Here is a 15,278-nt window from a genome sequence, read left to right on the forward strand (position 1 = left end):
GAGAGTCAGCATTCCAGGCCTTTTAAATGGCAGTCTCAGGACCATCCTTGTGTGGAGGCCAGCACTTTGCTGGGTAATGAACAAAGGCATAATAGTATGTACAGTGACCGTAGATATTTGCCTTATTGTATGGCGATGCTGTGAAGACTGAGGCATTAAAATGTCTGTAGAATTTCAGTTATCCAGGGATAACTGTCTTGTGGGGGACTATAACCCTAACCAGAGTTTCAAGAAGTCTTTAAATATAGTATAAAGTGTGCAAGAGCTTTTACTAGGAAAGCAGTGAGAAGAAGGCATGACATTGATTTTAGATGGAAGAGAGCAAGAATGTATCTTGCAAAGGAAGCTAAGAAGGGCCAGGTGTTACATCCCTGGCTAGAATGTGTAAAGGTAAGCAAACAAGGCTTGTGAACTGGGACAAAGGAATGCCCATTATTCATGAGAACTTGGATGTGAATCACCTTCAGGGAAAGGCAGCTCAGAAGGGTGGACGTATATTCTGGCTTTTACTTCTGTTTCTTGGGATTAATTATTTTTCAAGAACATTGCCCCAGGAGTCAGACTTCAGGGGATTGAAACCCAGTTTTGTCACTTACTAGCTATTTAACCCTGGGCTAGGTACCTAACCACTCTGTACTTAGAGCTATTATGAGAATCAAATGATTTATTTATTTATTCATTTATTTATTTTTCTTTTTAGGGCTGCGCCTGTGGCATGTGGAGGTTCCCAGGCTAGGGGTCGAATCAGCGCTATAGCTGCTAGTCTATGCCACAGCCACAGCAATGCAGGATATGAGCCAGATCTGTGACCTACACCACTGCTCATGGTAATGCCAGATCCTTAACCCACTGAGCGAGGCTAGGGATCAAACCCACAACCTCATGGTTCCTAGTCAGATTCTTTTCTGCTGTGCCATGATGGGAATTCCAAATGATTTATTAATTATAGAGCTCCTTGAATACTGCCTGGCAGGTTGTCATGCTTGAGGCACTCTATGTGTATGAAGTCTACATTCTTTAAGTATGGTTTGCTCCCTCTGAGTGATATTCTAAATGTAGGGTGCCCATTTTTTTGTGTATACTTGTGGAGCTTGGTTCTTTCACTAAGGACATTTTCAAAAGTGCAAAACCTAGAAAAATACTTTATTTGGTTTAAACAAGACTTTCTGTAAAGGCCTCTCATGATTTTTTCCATGGACAAGATTAAAAATACCAGTTGGAGCCAGGATAATAAGGAGACCATGTTGACTGTCCACTTCATATGGCTTGTATTAACTGATGAAGGTCAACTTGGAGAAGGATTTCCAGAGGTTTTGTGCATCCTCTGACCACAGCAATCCTACAATAATGTTCTTTAGTGATTTTGGTGAAGATATAAAAGGTGTGCACATTGGAGCTTTGGGAGACATAACATCCTATATGTTGGATAAAAGAATTTGAATCACCAAAAGTGTTTTCAGCTCAGGCCTTTCTAGCTTATTTCACCGTTAAGTCCTAACATTCTTCTTCTTTGATGGCTGTGCTACACTGCTTGCATTTTCTTATTCATGCTGTAGATTCCCACCTCTAAACCCTTTCCTCATGCCACTCTTTCTTTTTACATTTTTGGGTATGCTGTTCTTAGATGATCAGCCCTTTCTCTCTAGGGTACTTTCAAGGCTGTCGTGCTTTAGTCAAGATAGATCCAGAGCTTTGTTGGTGAATCCTGGCTTTGCCTTAAAGAGCATGATGCAGAAAGGCACCTGTACTTATGCGCTCAGTTTTTATACATGTCTTTATTTCACACTGAGCAAGAAGCTATTGACTTTGTTAAGGGAAAGGGATCTTGCCTTGCTTGTATTCCAGTTTGGTCAAAATACTAAATCGGCAGTGAAGAAGGGCTCCTGGTTTATTAAGTCAACAGAACTAGGCCAGGAGCAACTACGAAATAGCTTTAGTGTTCTCTCACACTGGCTTTAAATCTGTTCTGTCAACTCTCCCTTCCCTATCACTGGATCATATTTAGGGAGGTCTTGGAGCTTTTTAGAATCTATTTCAGGTATTAGAATAGTATTATCTGCAGGTTTGACCAAGTTGAGAATTTAAATCAAAACTTCCTCCCCAGATGCAGTATAAAGTTCTCCTTGAGCCCTAGTTCATGCTGACTCTCTGTTCCTAGATCAATATTGTGGTGGGGGTCCTGTCTCTTCTCTCACCCTTCACCAGCACTCATGGCATATGGAGTCCCTTGGATAAGGGGTCAAATCTGAGCTGCAGCTGCCAGCATATACCACAGCCACAGGGATGCAGGATCCAAGCCACATCTGCAACCTTCACTGCAGCTTGCAGCTCATGGCAATGCCAGATCCTTAACCCAGTGAGTGGTGCCAGGGATCAAACCTACATCCTTATGGTTACAAGTTGGGTTTGTTACCACTGAGCCACAAGGGGAACTCCCCTCCCAGAATTTTTTTTTTTTTTTTTTTTTTGTCTTTTTGCTATTTCTTGGGCCGCTCCTGCGGCATATGGAGGTTCCCAGTCTAGGGGTCCAATCGGAGCTGTAGCCACCGGCCTACACCAGAGCCACAGCAACTCGGAATCTGAGCCGTGTCTGCACCCTACACCACAGCTCACGGCAACGCCGGATCGTTAACCCACTGAGCAAGGGCAGGGACCGAACCCGCAACCTCATGGTTCCTAGTCGGATTCGTTAACCACTGCGCCACGACGGGAACTCCGCCTCCCAGAATTTTTGACTGCTCTGGGTCCTCTTGGATTTGGGCTTGGAGGAGGGAACCATTCATTCACTCAACAGATATTCTGTGTGTTCTATATTTGTGCCAGGAACTGTTCTGAGTTCTGGGTATGAAAAATGGGGGTACCGTTCCTGCCTTCATGAAACTTATATTAAAGAAGGTCAAGACAAAATATACTAATAACAATATGATATATCTGAAAATAGTGGGGACTGTGGGTAGAAGTATAGGAAAAGGGAAACAGTAGATGCTGGAAATGGAATTTACTACTTTATGTGGAGCCATCCATGAAAGACTTTTTGGTAAAGTGACATTTGAGAAGAGACCTGAGGTAAGTAAGGGAGTGAGCCATGGAGAGAGGCTGGGAGGAAAATCTAAGCAGAGAAAACCAATTACTCAGAGAACACAGGGAGCCCACTGTGGCTGGTGGGATGAGTGAGATGGAGAATATCAGACATTGTGGCAGAGAAGAAATTGGGGTGGGACAGTCATATTAGGCTTCTAGGTCATGGCTGGGATTTTGACTTTTACTTCAGGTAGGCTGGGGGGCCATTGGAGATGTGTGTGGGGATGAAGGGTGGGATCTGACTTTAACATGTTTTCTCTGGCTTCTAGGTGAATAGACTCTAGAGTCAAGTTCAGAAGTGGGGAGACCAGTTAGGGGGTGATTACAGTAATCTAGGTGACGGGTGGCTTAGACTAGGGAGATGGATGAGTAATAGTCCTATTCTGGATCATTTGAAGGTAAATCTGACAGGGTTTATTTATGGGTAGTATCTGAGATGAAGAAGAAAGAAGGGACTCCAGGTGACTCTACTAGCAAACAGACTGATGGATCTGCCATTTACTGAAATGGGAATGGCTGCTGAAAAAACAGGGCTCATTTGGGGGTTGGTGGAAAACGGGTTTGATTTTTGGACCCATCAAGTTCAAGGAGTGGAGTTCAGGGTCCTAGGCTAAAGATTTAAGTTTGGGTATTGTCATTATTGATACTCCATATAAAGTAGTAGGATGGCATCTGGAAAGCCTGACACTATCCACCTCAAAGGCCATCTTCTGGGAATAGTTAAGGAACTGAAGGTTTGAGGAGAAGGTGAAGATGTAAAGAGGAGGAAGACAAAGGACTAGGGAAATGTGATTGCAGGTTTGCAGCAGCCTTAATGACACCTTGGGGTTAGTCAGCATGAATTTAAACCAAAACCAGTCAGTTTGGTTTTACTTCAGCCACATTCTACAGCCTGAATAAAGAAAAATTTTAAAAAAAACTTAATTTTTTGGCGTTTTTGGATATCCCTGCATAAGGATCTCTGGTGCACCTCACCCTTTTGTGACTCCCGTTAGTCCCTGTTGGGCTGAGCACTTCTGAGTCCTTGCCTCTTGGTAGGCCACCACCTCATTCAGGATCTTTCAAAGTAACTTGAGTTTTTGTTTGTTTGCTGTTTGCACAGCATCTATTTGCCCCATGGGAAGCCTTGCAAACTTTTTCTGCAGATGGTAGACATGTAGCTGACTGACGGTTGTCCTCCTTCCTTCCCTAGCCGTTTCCCAGACTTGTCCAGGTGAGGGTTGGCAGGCTTCCTCTTTGCAACCCATCCTTTAGGGAGTACATGTTAGGTTCTTCCAAGAACTTTCCAGGCAAGACCTTTCAAGCCTTCATGTTTTTGTAGCACAGAAATTCTCTAACTAGAGATAAGATGGTAATTTGCTCCTCAAAAGTACAAAGTCTGATCTCTCTGCATTATTTCCTTTTAAAAAACTTTTGCTTAAAAATAGTTTCACATTTACAGAAAGATTGTTAGAATAAGAATAGTGTAAAAGACAAATGTACACGTTTTACCTAGATTCACCTATTGTTAAATTTTTGTCCCAAAAGCTTTATCATTTGCATGCTCTTGCTCTATAGACTGTTAAAGAAATTGCCCTCATTTTTTCCTTGCTCTCTCCTTAAATAATTCAGTATGTATTTCCTGAGAGTAAGAGAATTCTTACATAACTCCAACACAGCTCTCAACTTCAGAAATATCAAAATATATTGATATAATATTCTATATTTACACTGAAATACTATTCTATATTCTAATTAAGCAGTTGATCTAATAATATCCCTTAAAGCATTTTCCCCTTGAGTATAAGATCCAGTTTAGTATCAAGCACTACTGCATTTAGTTGTTATTCCTCTTCATTATCCTTTAATCGAGAACATTCCCACATAATTTCATGAGATCAACATTTTTGAAGCAGCCCCCTAAGGGCTTCCTTTGGTAGGAAGCGAGAGGGAGGGTCTTGGGCTGGATGGTGTGTGCACAGGTGACCATAATATCAGACACTGTATTTTCTGATCGTTGAACGCTTCATTATAAAAGGGGAGAAAAAAAAAGAATACTTTCCTTTCTTTAGAAAAATAAAACATTTCTCATTTGTGTTTGTATTTAAGTTATAGAATCTTTTTAAAAATTGAGATAAAAGTCACTTACCATAAAGTTTATTCTTTTTTTTTGTCCACACCCATGGCTTATGAAAGTCCTGGGGGCCAGGGATCAAGCCTGTGCCACAGCAGTGACAATACCAGATTCTTAACTTGCTGAACCACCAGGGTACTCCAAAAATTATCTTTTAATGTGTACAATTTAGTATATTTTAGCATATTCACAAAGTTGTGCAACCATCACCATTATATAATTCCGGACTATTTCCATCACCTCCCATGCCAAAGAAACTTTGTGTCTATCAACACTTACTCCCCATTTCCCACTCCTATCTAGCCCCGGCAACCATTAATCTACTTTCTATCTCTATGGATTTGCCTCTTCTGAACATTTCACATAAATGTTACCATGCAATAGATGACCATTTTTGTCTGGCTTCTTTGATTTAGCATAATGTTTTCAAGGTTCATCCTTATAGTGTATATTAGTACTTTATGGCTAAATAACATACCATTGTAAAGATATATAATATTTATTTATCCATCCATCATTTGGCAGACATTTGAGTTGTTCTCATTTTGTGGTTATTATGAATAATGCTCTTATGAGCATTTTTGTACATGGATTTTTTGATAGACATATTTTTTTTAATTTATCTCGAGTTCATATCTAGGAGTGGAATTGTTGGGTCATGAGTTAAATTTAATTTTTTGAGGGACTCCCAATTGTTTTCTAAAGTGTGTTCACTATTTTATATTACTACTCCCAATGAATGAGGTTTCCAGTTTCTTCTCATCTTTACCAATGCTTGTTTATCATCTGTCCATTTGATTATATCCATTCTAAGTGTATGAAATAGCATCTTGTTGTGCTTTTGATTTAAATTTCCCTAATAATTAATGATTTTGGGTGTATTTTTCATGTGCTTATTGGCCACTTGTGTATCTTCTTTGGAGCAATGTCTGTTCAAATTTCTTTCTTTAAAATATTGGATTATTAGTCTTTTTATTATTAAACTGCAAGTGCTCTTTATATATTTTGAATACTGGGCTTTTACTCTCTCTCTCTCTCTCTCTCTCTCTCTATATATATATATATATATATATATATATATATATATTTTTTTTTTTTAACAGCTGCACCTGCAGCATATGGAAGTTCCCAGGGGTCGAATTGGAGCTTCAGCTGCAGGCCTACACCATAGCCACAGAAACACTTGATCTCAGCCACATTTGCAACCTTTGCTGCAGCTTGATGCAATCCTTAACCCACTGAGCAAGGCCGGGAATCAAACCCACATCCTCACGGACAATATGTCAGGTTCTTAACCCACTGAACCACAACAGGAACTCCCAGTTTTATTTTGCACATGATTTTCCAATTATGTGTACTGTCTTTTCACTTTCATTTTTTTCTTTTCACTTTCTTGTTAGTGTTTTTTGATGCACAACATTGTTATTTTTTATCAAGTTTTATCTAATTTTTCTTTTGTTGCTTTTGCTTTTGATGCCATATCTAAAAACTATTGCATATTCAATGGTAAAGAGGATAAGCCCCTATATTTTCTTATAGGGTTTTTTAAAAAATAGTTTTAAAGTTTTTAGGTCTTTGATGTATTCAGAGATAAATTTTGTTGTGTGCTATGAGGTAGCTCAGTTTCATTCTTTTACATGTGGATGGCCACATGTCTCAGTGCCATCTTTTACAAAAACTATTGTTTCTCCATTGAGGTATCTTTATTTATTTATTTATTTATTGTCTTTTTGCCTTTTCTAGGGCCACACCCGCAGCATATGGAGGTTCCCAGGCTAGGGGTCTAATAGGAGCTATAGCTGCCGGCCTACGCCACAGCCACAGCAATGTGGGATCCGAGCCGGGTCTGCAACCTACATCATAGCTCATGGCAACGCCGGTTCTTTAACCCACTGAGCAAGGCCAGGGATTGAACCCGCAACCTCATGGTTCCTAGTTGGATTTGTTAACTGCTGAGCCACAATGGGAACTCTGATTGAGTTATCTTTAAATATTTGCAAAAAGCAATCGACCATAAGTGTATACATTTATTAATGGACTTTAAAATCTATTCCATTAATATATATATCTATCCTTATGGCAGTTCCATACACTATTTATTACTGTAGCTATGTAGTAAGTTTTGAAATTTGGAAACGCAAGTTTTAAATTTTGTCTTTTTTTTCCATTTATTTATTTATTTTTGGCTAAAGTAAACAATCACAACACTTTCCCATCAGGTTTTGCTTTTTGTTTTTTTTCCCCACTGTACAGCAAGGGGGTCAGGTGATCCTTACATGTATACATTACAATTACATTTTTTCCCCACCCTTTTTTCTGTTGCAACATGAGTATCTAGATAAAGTTCTCAATGCTATTCAGCAGGATCTCCTTGTAAATCTATTCTAAATTGTGTCTGATAAGCCCAAGCTCCTGATCCCTCCCACTCCCTCCCCCTCCCATCAGGCAGCCACAAGTCTTTTCTCCAAGTCCATGATTTTCTTTTCTGAGATGTTCATTTGTGCTGGATATTAGATTCCAGTTATAAGTGATATCATATGGTATTTGTCTTTGTCTTTCTGGCTCATTTCACTCATTATGAGATTCTCTAGTTCCATCCATGTTGCTGCAAATGGCATTATGTCATTCTTTTTTATGGCTGAGTAGTATTCCATTGTGTATATATACCACCTCTTCCGAATCCAATCCTCTGTCGATGGACATTTGGGTTGTTTCCATGTCCTGGCTCTTGTGAATAGTGCTGCAATGAACATGCGGGTGCACGTGTCTCTTTTAAGTAGAGCTTTGTCTGGATAGATGCCCAAGAGTGGGATTGCGGGGTCATATGGAAGTTCTATGTATAGATTTCTAAGGTATCTCCAAACTGTTCTCCATAGTGGCTGTACCAGTTTACATTCCCACCAGCAGTGCAGGAGGGTTCCCTTTTCTCCACAGCCCTTCCAGCACTTGTTATTTGTGGATTTATTAATGATGGCCATTCTGACTGGTGTGAGGTGGTATCTGATGGTAGTTTTGATTTGCATTTCTCTTATAATCAGTGATGTTGAGCATTTTTTCGTGTGTTTGTTGGCCATCTGTATATCTTCTTTGGAGAAATGTCTCTTCAGGTCTTTTGCCCATTTTTCCATTGATTAATTGGCTTTTTTGCTGTTGCGTTGTATAAGTTGTTTTGTTTTCTTTTTGGTTTCCTTTGCTGTGCAAAAGCTTTTCAGTTTGATGAGGTCCCATGGGTTTATTTTTGCTGTAATTTCTATTGCTTTGGGAGACTGCCCTGAGAAAATATTCATGAGGTTGATGTCAGAGAGTGTTTTGCCTATGTTTCCTTCTAGGAGTTTGATGGTGTCCTGTCGTATATTTAAGTCTTTCAGCCATTTGGAGTTTATTTTTGTGCATGGTGTGAGGGTGTGTTCTAGTTTCATTGCTTTGCATGCAGCTGTCTAGGTTTCCCAGCAATGCTTGCTGAATAGACTTTCTTTTTCCCATTTTATGTTCTTGCCTCCCTTGTCAAGGATTAATTGACCATAGGTGTCAGGGTTTATTAGTGGGTTCTCTCTTCTGTTCCATTGGTCTGTCTGTCTGTTTTGATACCAGTACCACACTGTTTTGATGACTGTGGCTTTGTAGTATTTCTTGAAGTCTGGGAGAGTTATGCCTCCTGCTTGGTTTTTGTTTCTCAGGATTGCTTTGGTGATTCTGGGTCTTTTGTGGTTCCATATAAATTTTTGGATTGTTTGTTCTAGTTCTGTGAAAAATGTGATGGGTAATTTGATAGGGATTGCATTGAATCTGTAGATTGCTTTGGGTAGTATGGCCATTTTTACAGTATTGATTTTCCCAATCCAGGAACATGGAATATCTTTCCATTTCTCTACATCTTCTTTGATTTCTAATTTTGTCTTTTGTTCTCAATACTGTTTTACTATTCTGGGTTCCTTGAATTTCAGTATGAATTTTGGCATAAGTATGAGAAAAAAAAGGACACCAGAATTTTGATAGGAATTATACTTAATCTATAGCACATTTGGGGGGTATTGCCATCTTAACAGTAATAATTCTTCCAATCCACAAAGAGAAATGTCTTCCCATTTAGACAGATCTTAAGTTTTTATGCAATTATCCTTCATAGATTTTAAATTTCGAGTCTTGTGCATTTCTGATAAATTTATTCTTAAGTATTTTATTTATTTATAATTGGAATTATTTCTTAATTTCATTTTTGGATTATGTATAGAAATGAAATTGATTTTTGTATACTGATCTTTCACCCTGCCTCTCTGAACTTATTTATTAGCTCTAATAGTTTCTTGCTGATTTCTCAGGACTTTCTATGTGCAAGATCATGCCATTTGAAATAGAGATAATTTCCGATCTAGATATGTTTTATTTCTTGTTCTTGACCAATTGCCATATCTATACCCTCCAATGAATGGTGAGTAGAAGTGATGAGAGCCAAAATATTTGTCTTGATCCTGATCTTTAGGAGCAAAGCTTTCAATATTTCACCTCTATATATAATGTTGGCTCTGATTTTTTTATGTATTCCCTTTATCAGGTTGAAGAATTTCCTTATATTCATAGTTTGTTGAGTTTTTTTTATTTTTAAGTCATAAAAGGATATACATTTTGTCAAATGCATTTTTAGTGCCTAAAGAGATGATCTGTGTTTTTGTCATTATTCTTTTTTTTTAATACATAATGCTTTTTATTTTTTTTCCATTATAGCTGGTTTACAGTGTTGTCAATTTTCTACTAAAGCATGGTGACCCAGTCACACATACATATATACATACTTTTTCTCACATTATCATGCTCCATCATAAGTGACCAGACATAGTTCCCAGTGATACACAGCAGGATCTCATTGCTAATCCATTCCAAAGGCAATAGTCTGCCTCTATTAACCCCAAGCACCCCATCCATCCCACTCCCTCCTACTCCCCCTTGGCAACCAAAAGAAAAAGATTTTCTTTTCTGTGGACAGGTTCATTTGTGCCTTATATTAGATTCCAGATATGAGTGATAACATATGGCACTTGTCTTTCTCCTTCTGACTTAACTTCACACAGTATGAGAGTCTCTGGTTCCATCCATGTTGCTGCAAATGGCATTAATTTGTTCTTTTTTATGGCTGAGTAGTATTCCACTGTGTATATATAACACATCTTCCTAATCCAGTCATCTGCCAATGGACATTTGGGTTGTCTCCAAGTCTTGGCTATTGTGACTAGAGCTGCAGTGAACATGCGGGTGCATGTGTCTTTTTCAAGGAAAGTTTTGTCTGGATATATGCCCAAGAGTGGGATTGCTGGGTTATATGGTAGTTTATATATAGTTTTCTAAGGTACCTCCATACTGTTTTCCATAGTGGTTGTACCAATTGATATTCCCACCAACAGTGCAGGAGGGTTCCCTTTTCTCCATATCCCCTCCACCATTTATTTTTTGTGGATTTATTAATGATGGCCAATCTGACTGGTGTGAGGTGGTATCTCGTGGTAGTTTTGATTTGCATTTCTCTAATAATCAGTGATGTTGAGCATATTTTCATGTGCTTGTTGGCCATCTGTGTATCTTTTTTGGAGAAATGTCTATTCAGGTCTTTGCCCACTTTTCCATTGGGTTGTTTGCTTTTTTGCTGTTGAGTTGTGTAAATTGTTTGTATATTTAGAGATTAAGCCCTTGTTGTCCTTATTCTATTAATATATTAATATGATTTATTGCATTGATAGATTTTAGGTTGTTAACCAATCTTGCATTCTTGGAATAAATACCAGTTGTTCATGGTGTATAATCCTTTTAATGTGCTGTTGGATGTAATTTGGTAGTGTTTTGTTGAGGATTTTTTCATCTATATTCATTAGGGATATTTGTCTATAATTTTCATTACTTGTGATATATTGGTCTGGTTTCAGCATCAGGGTAATACTGGTCTTCTAGAATAAGATGGAAAATTTTTTCCTCCTCAGCTGTTTTTTTTTTTTTTTTTTGAAGAGTTTTTGAAACACTGATTTTAGTTATTCTTTAAATGTTTGGGCAAATTCATCAATGAAGCCATCTGGTTTTGGGTTTTTCTTCATGGGGAATTTTTTTTACACTAATACAATTGCTTTTTTTTTCTTTTTGCCTATGCGTGTGGCATACAGGGGTTCCTGGGCCAGGGATCAAATCTGAGCCCTCTGAACCCCAAAACCTTAACCTCTAGGCCACCAGGTATCTCTCAATTTCTTTTTTGCTATTTATATATATTTTTAAATTTTCTATTTCTTCTTGAATAAATTTTAGTACTTTCTGTCTTTTTAAGAATTTGTTCATCTAGAATACTAATTTATTGGCACAATTTTTCATAGTATTCTCTTTTAATCCTATTCATTTCTGTATAGTAATAGCCCCTCTTTCATATCCGATTTTAGTAACTTAAATCTTCTTTTTTTTGTTCATTCTAGCAAAAATTCATCAATTTCGTTAATCTTTTCAGGAAGCTAACTTTTTGTTTCATTGGCTTCCTGTGATTTTTTTTTCTATTGTTTCATTTATTTCTCTAATATTTATTTTTCTTTCATCCTATTTGCTTTAGGTCTAGTACATTTGCTCGTAGATTTTGTTCTTCTAGTTTCTTACAGTGGAAGTTTATTTACTGATTTGGTATTTTTCTTATTTTTAATTATATGCATTTACAACTACAAATTTTCTTCTGAGCACTAATTTTGCTGCATCCCATTAGTTTTGGTATATTGTGTTTTTGTTTTCATTCGTCTCAAATGATTTTCAGATTTCCTTTTTTATTTCTCCTTTGACCTACTGGTTATTTAGGAGTGTTTTATGAAATTTCTATATACATGTTCATTTCCCAAATTTCTGTCTGTATTGCTTTCATTTTTACTTGACTGTGTTTGGAGAACATAGTTTGTATGATTTCAGTACTTTTTAATTTATTAAGACTTGTTATGTCACCTAACATATACTCTATCATTGAGTTTGTTAAATATATACTTTGAAGAATATATGTTATGCTGTTGTTGGGTGGAAGGCGCTATTGATGTCTGTTAGGTCTAGTTGGTATTTAGTGTTGTTTAAGTCTCATATTTCCTTGTTGATTTTCTGTTTTTCTATCTGTTATGGAAAGTAGGGGGAAATGAGCCACAGCAGGTGGTAGAAGCTGAGTGCTGGGAATGACTGAGTTGATCCAATTTTCTGTGTCCAAACATGGAAGTGATTAGGTCTCAATGTCTTCAGAGTGGAGTAAAGTCAGTAACAGAGTTAGAAACTGATCTGGTTAAGGTCAGAGTGGTTAGTGTAGCACAGGTGAAGTTGAAAGACATAAATTGAGAATGAATGGCTATCAGTGTCTGAGATGAGGGGTGGGGGTGCCAGAGTGGAGATAAAAACATACAATAAAGTCAAAGTAAAGGACTCTCTCTGGAAGTGTACCATTAAGTCTGGTGAAATCTTTCTTGATATCTTATTTCTGGCTTCTTTTATTTGTGCTTTGCCCTCAAGAGGATATTCCTACCTCTTTAAACCCAGGAGTTCTGATAGTTGGTGAGTTCCCTGTGTGCTTTCAGGAAGAGGGCACCTATGTTTGGCCACACAGACTCTTCAAGGGCCCAAACAGGCTGACCATGGAGAGAGTCTGGCACTGCCACCAGCCCATAGTAGAGACTCAACAGAGATGTCCTCCTGTTTGTTTTTCTCAGGTTGTGGTGTGTCTTGTATGATTCTGAATTTTCACTGAGATAGATAGATAGATAGATAAATTTATTTCTTGTCTCTGGGCAGTCCTTGAAGTTCTACTGGGGAAACAACATGGTCTAATGAAAAGAAATCTTTGGAACCATAAATCCTGATCATGCCTAGCTCTGACAGTTACTGTAATTTAGGCCAATTCTTAAACTTGCATTGTATCCACATGCATATGTCTAGTCATGCAGACATGTGCACCTACATAGAGATGTATATACTGGCACATGCAATGGAGAGCATAAACGATGCAGGTATTAAATAAATTACCATCATTTATTTATTTAACTTGATTTTTGGCTGTGCCCACAGCATGTGGAAGTTCCTGAGCCAGGGACTGAACCCATGCCAGAGCAGTGACCTGAGCCACAGCAGTGACAATGACAGTTCCTTAAGTTTCTGAGATACCAGGAAACTCTTTTTTAAAAAATGTATTTATTTCATTTATTTTAAATAAGTTACTGTGAAAGTATTAGTGCCATGTCTGGTGATCCAAAGAATGGAAGTTCTTAACATCCTCTCCCTTTTCCCCTTCCTTTCTGTCTTTGTGCCTGTGCCTGTGCGTGTGTGTGGCGGGGGCAGGGGGTGAAAAAGTGAAAAAAGGAGAGAGAGAGAGAACATACCTCACTCAGTTGGAAAAGCAAGCTTAAACACATCTGTTGCAGAGAGAGATAGCCTGGCTTTAGGCAAGTCAACCAATGGCGGTAATTGTTTTATTTCTGAAATTGACCATTTCTTTTAGGTAAATGAACTGGGTGGAGCAGAGGTTTTGATCAAGTGGAGGGTTAGGTGGAAGAGTATTACTGTGCTTTAGTACTCTTGTGAAATAGCTGTGAGTGTCCCTACCCTCTCCCGGACAGGACTAAGTGAGGACAAGGGTGGGTCCTGGACAGACCCCAGGTCGCTCATGAACATTTCAGCACCTCTTTTTCCTTTTGCCCTCTCTGTGCTCCCCATCCTCATAGAAACGGTGGCTGTGCTGCTGCACCTGGATTTTGTTACCGTGGTTACAGATGCAGTCCCTGATGGAGCAGGGGGAGGGAACTGTGTTTTTATAAGGGTGAATTGTACTGACATTTAAATTAGAGACATCACAGTGGAGTACAGCTGCCAAGGCACGCAAGAGTATGCCCCTCTATTTTCAACTGGGATGTTTGGAAGACTCTTGCCTCCTCCTCTTTCTCTGTGTTTGTTTGCAGTGGGGATGTGAACTCATCCTTTATTTTTTTTAATTTATTTATTTTATCCTGTGTATTTTATTTTATTTTTTAATTGTTATTTCTCCAATACAATTTTTTTCCTATTGTACAGCATGGTGATCCAGTTACACATACATGTATATACATTCTATTTTCTCACATTATCATGCTCCATCATAAATGATTAGACATAGTTCCCAGGATCTCATTCTTTAGAAGACTAAGATTCTGGTTGGGATCAGAGAGAGAACCTTTTTCAGTGAGATTTTGAGGAGTCATGGCTGAACTAGGGGTTTCTCCACAGACCCTATAAGTGATATCAGAACAAAGAGGGAGAACTAGTCAGATGTGAACCAGCAGACAAATCCATAAAGCCTGAAGGAGGTTAGAAGAGTGGTCAAATAGACAGGTCTGGGGATGATATGACGGAGAGGAGGAAGCAACGTGAGGGTAAGGAAGATAGGAGCAGCCTATGGTGAGGAGACTGGGACCTTGCTTTGAGTAGGCACTCGTGTTTGCAGTCAGCTCCTGGGGAATGGTGCCTGTGTGAGCTGGTAGAATTACCAGGTGGATCTAGATCTAGGATGCCCATGCCATCTGGAAGGTGGGAGAGGCAAGCAGGATGCTAAACCAGGGGCTCTTCTTCATCGTTAGGGAAGATGATAAACTAGGTTAAATTTGTTGCAAATGTTTTCTTCTAAGGAGTAGCAGGTTCAAAGTCTATAAATATAAATCATCATTACCCACAGAAGTGAATTTACTGATGGAACTTCTGGTCTCCTTTGTTGGTTGTTCAGTTGGTCATTTGGTCAAGACACCTGTTGAGTGGGTTCCCACTCTACCAGGGATAAAGGTGCCTAAAGGCTAAGTTGCTGCTCTTGTTTTCAACTCCATCATCCTACATTAACTAAGTCTCCACACTCAGCAGGTCAAGCATACTCCCCATTTAGGTCAGGAGTTGGTTACAGGATGTTGGAGGTTGACAAACTCAGAGCCCTGAAAAATTCTCTGAGTGGCCATTGGTGTAGCTTCTGCCTTCAAGCAGGCAGATATTTGAGGGCTCCTTGGGGTTGATGTGCCAATTATTGGCTCAGTCAGCCAAGAGTCTAGGGCAGTGTGGATGGAAGGCCTGCTTGGTCCACTTTTAA

The 15,278-nt window shown here is 38.8% G+C and overlaps 1 long non-coding RNA gene across 3 annotated transcripts in view; it reads left to right on the forward strand.

Moving 5' to 3' along the window:
• Positions 1-15,278, forward strand: part of LOC102160043 (uncharacterized) — a 730,195-nt gene that overhangs the window by 183,928 nt on the left and 530,989 nt on the right. The gene's annotated exons all lie outside the window — the stretch shown is intronic.

This window comes from Sus scrofa, chromosome 14, assembly GCF_054392235.1.
Source record: "Sus scrofa isolate SSC_HxYL_T2T_F1_AM1 chromosome 14, Sscrofa_HxYL_maternal_Yorkshire_Landrace_v2.0, whole genome shotgun sequence".
NCBI classification, from domain to species: domain Eukaryota; kingdom Metazoa; phylum Chordata; class Mammalia; order Artiodactyla; family Suidae; genus Sus; species Sus scrofa.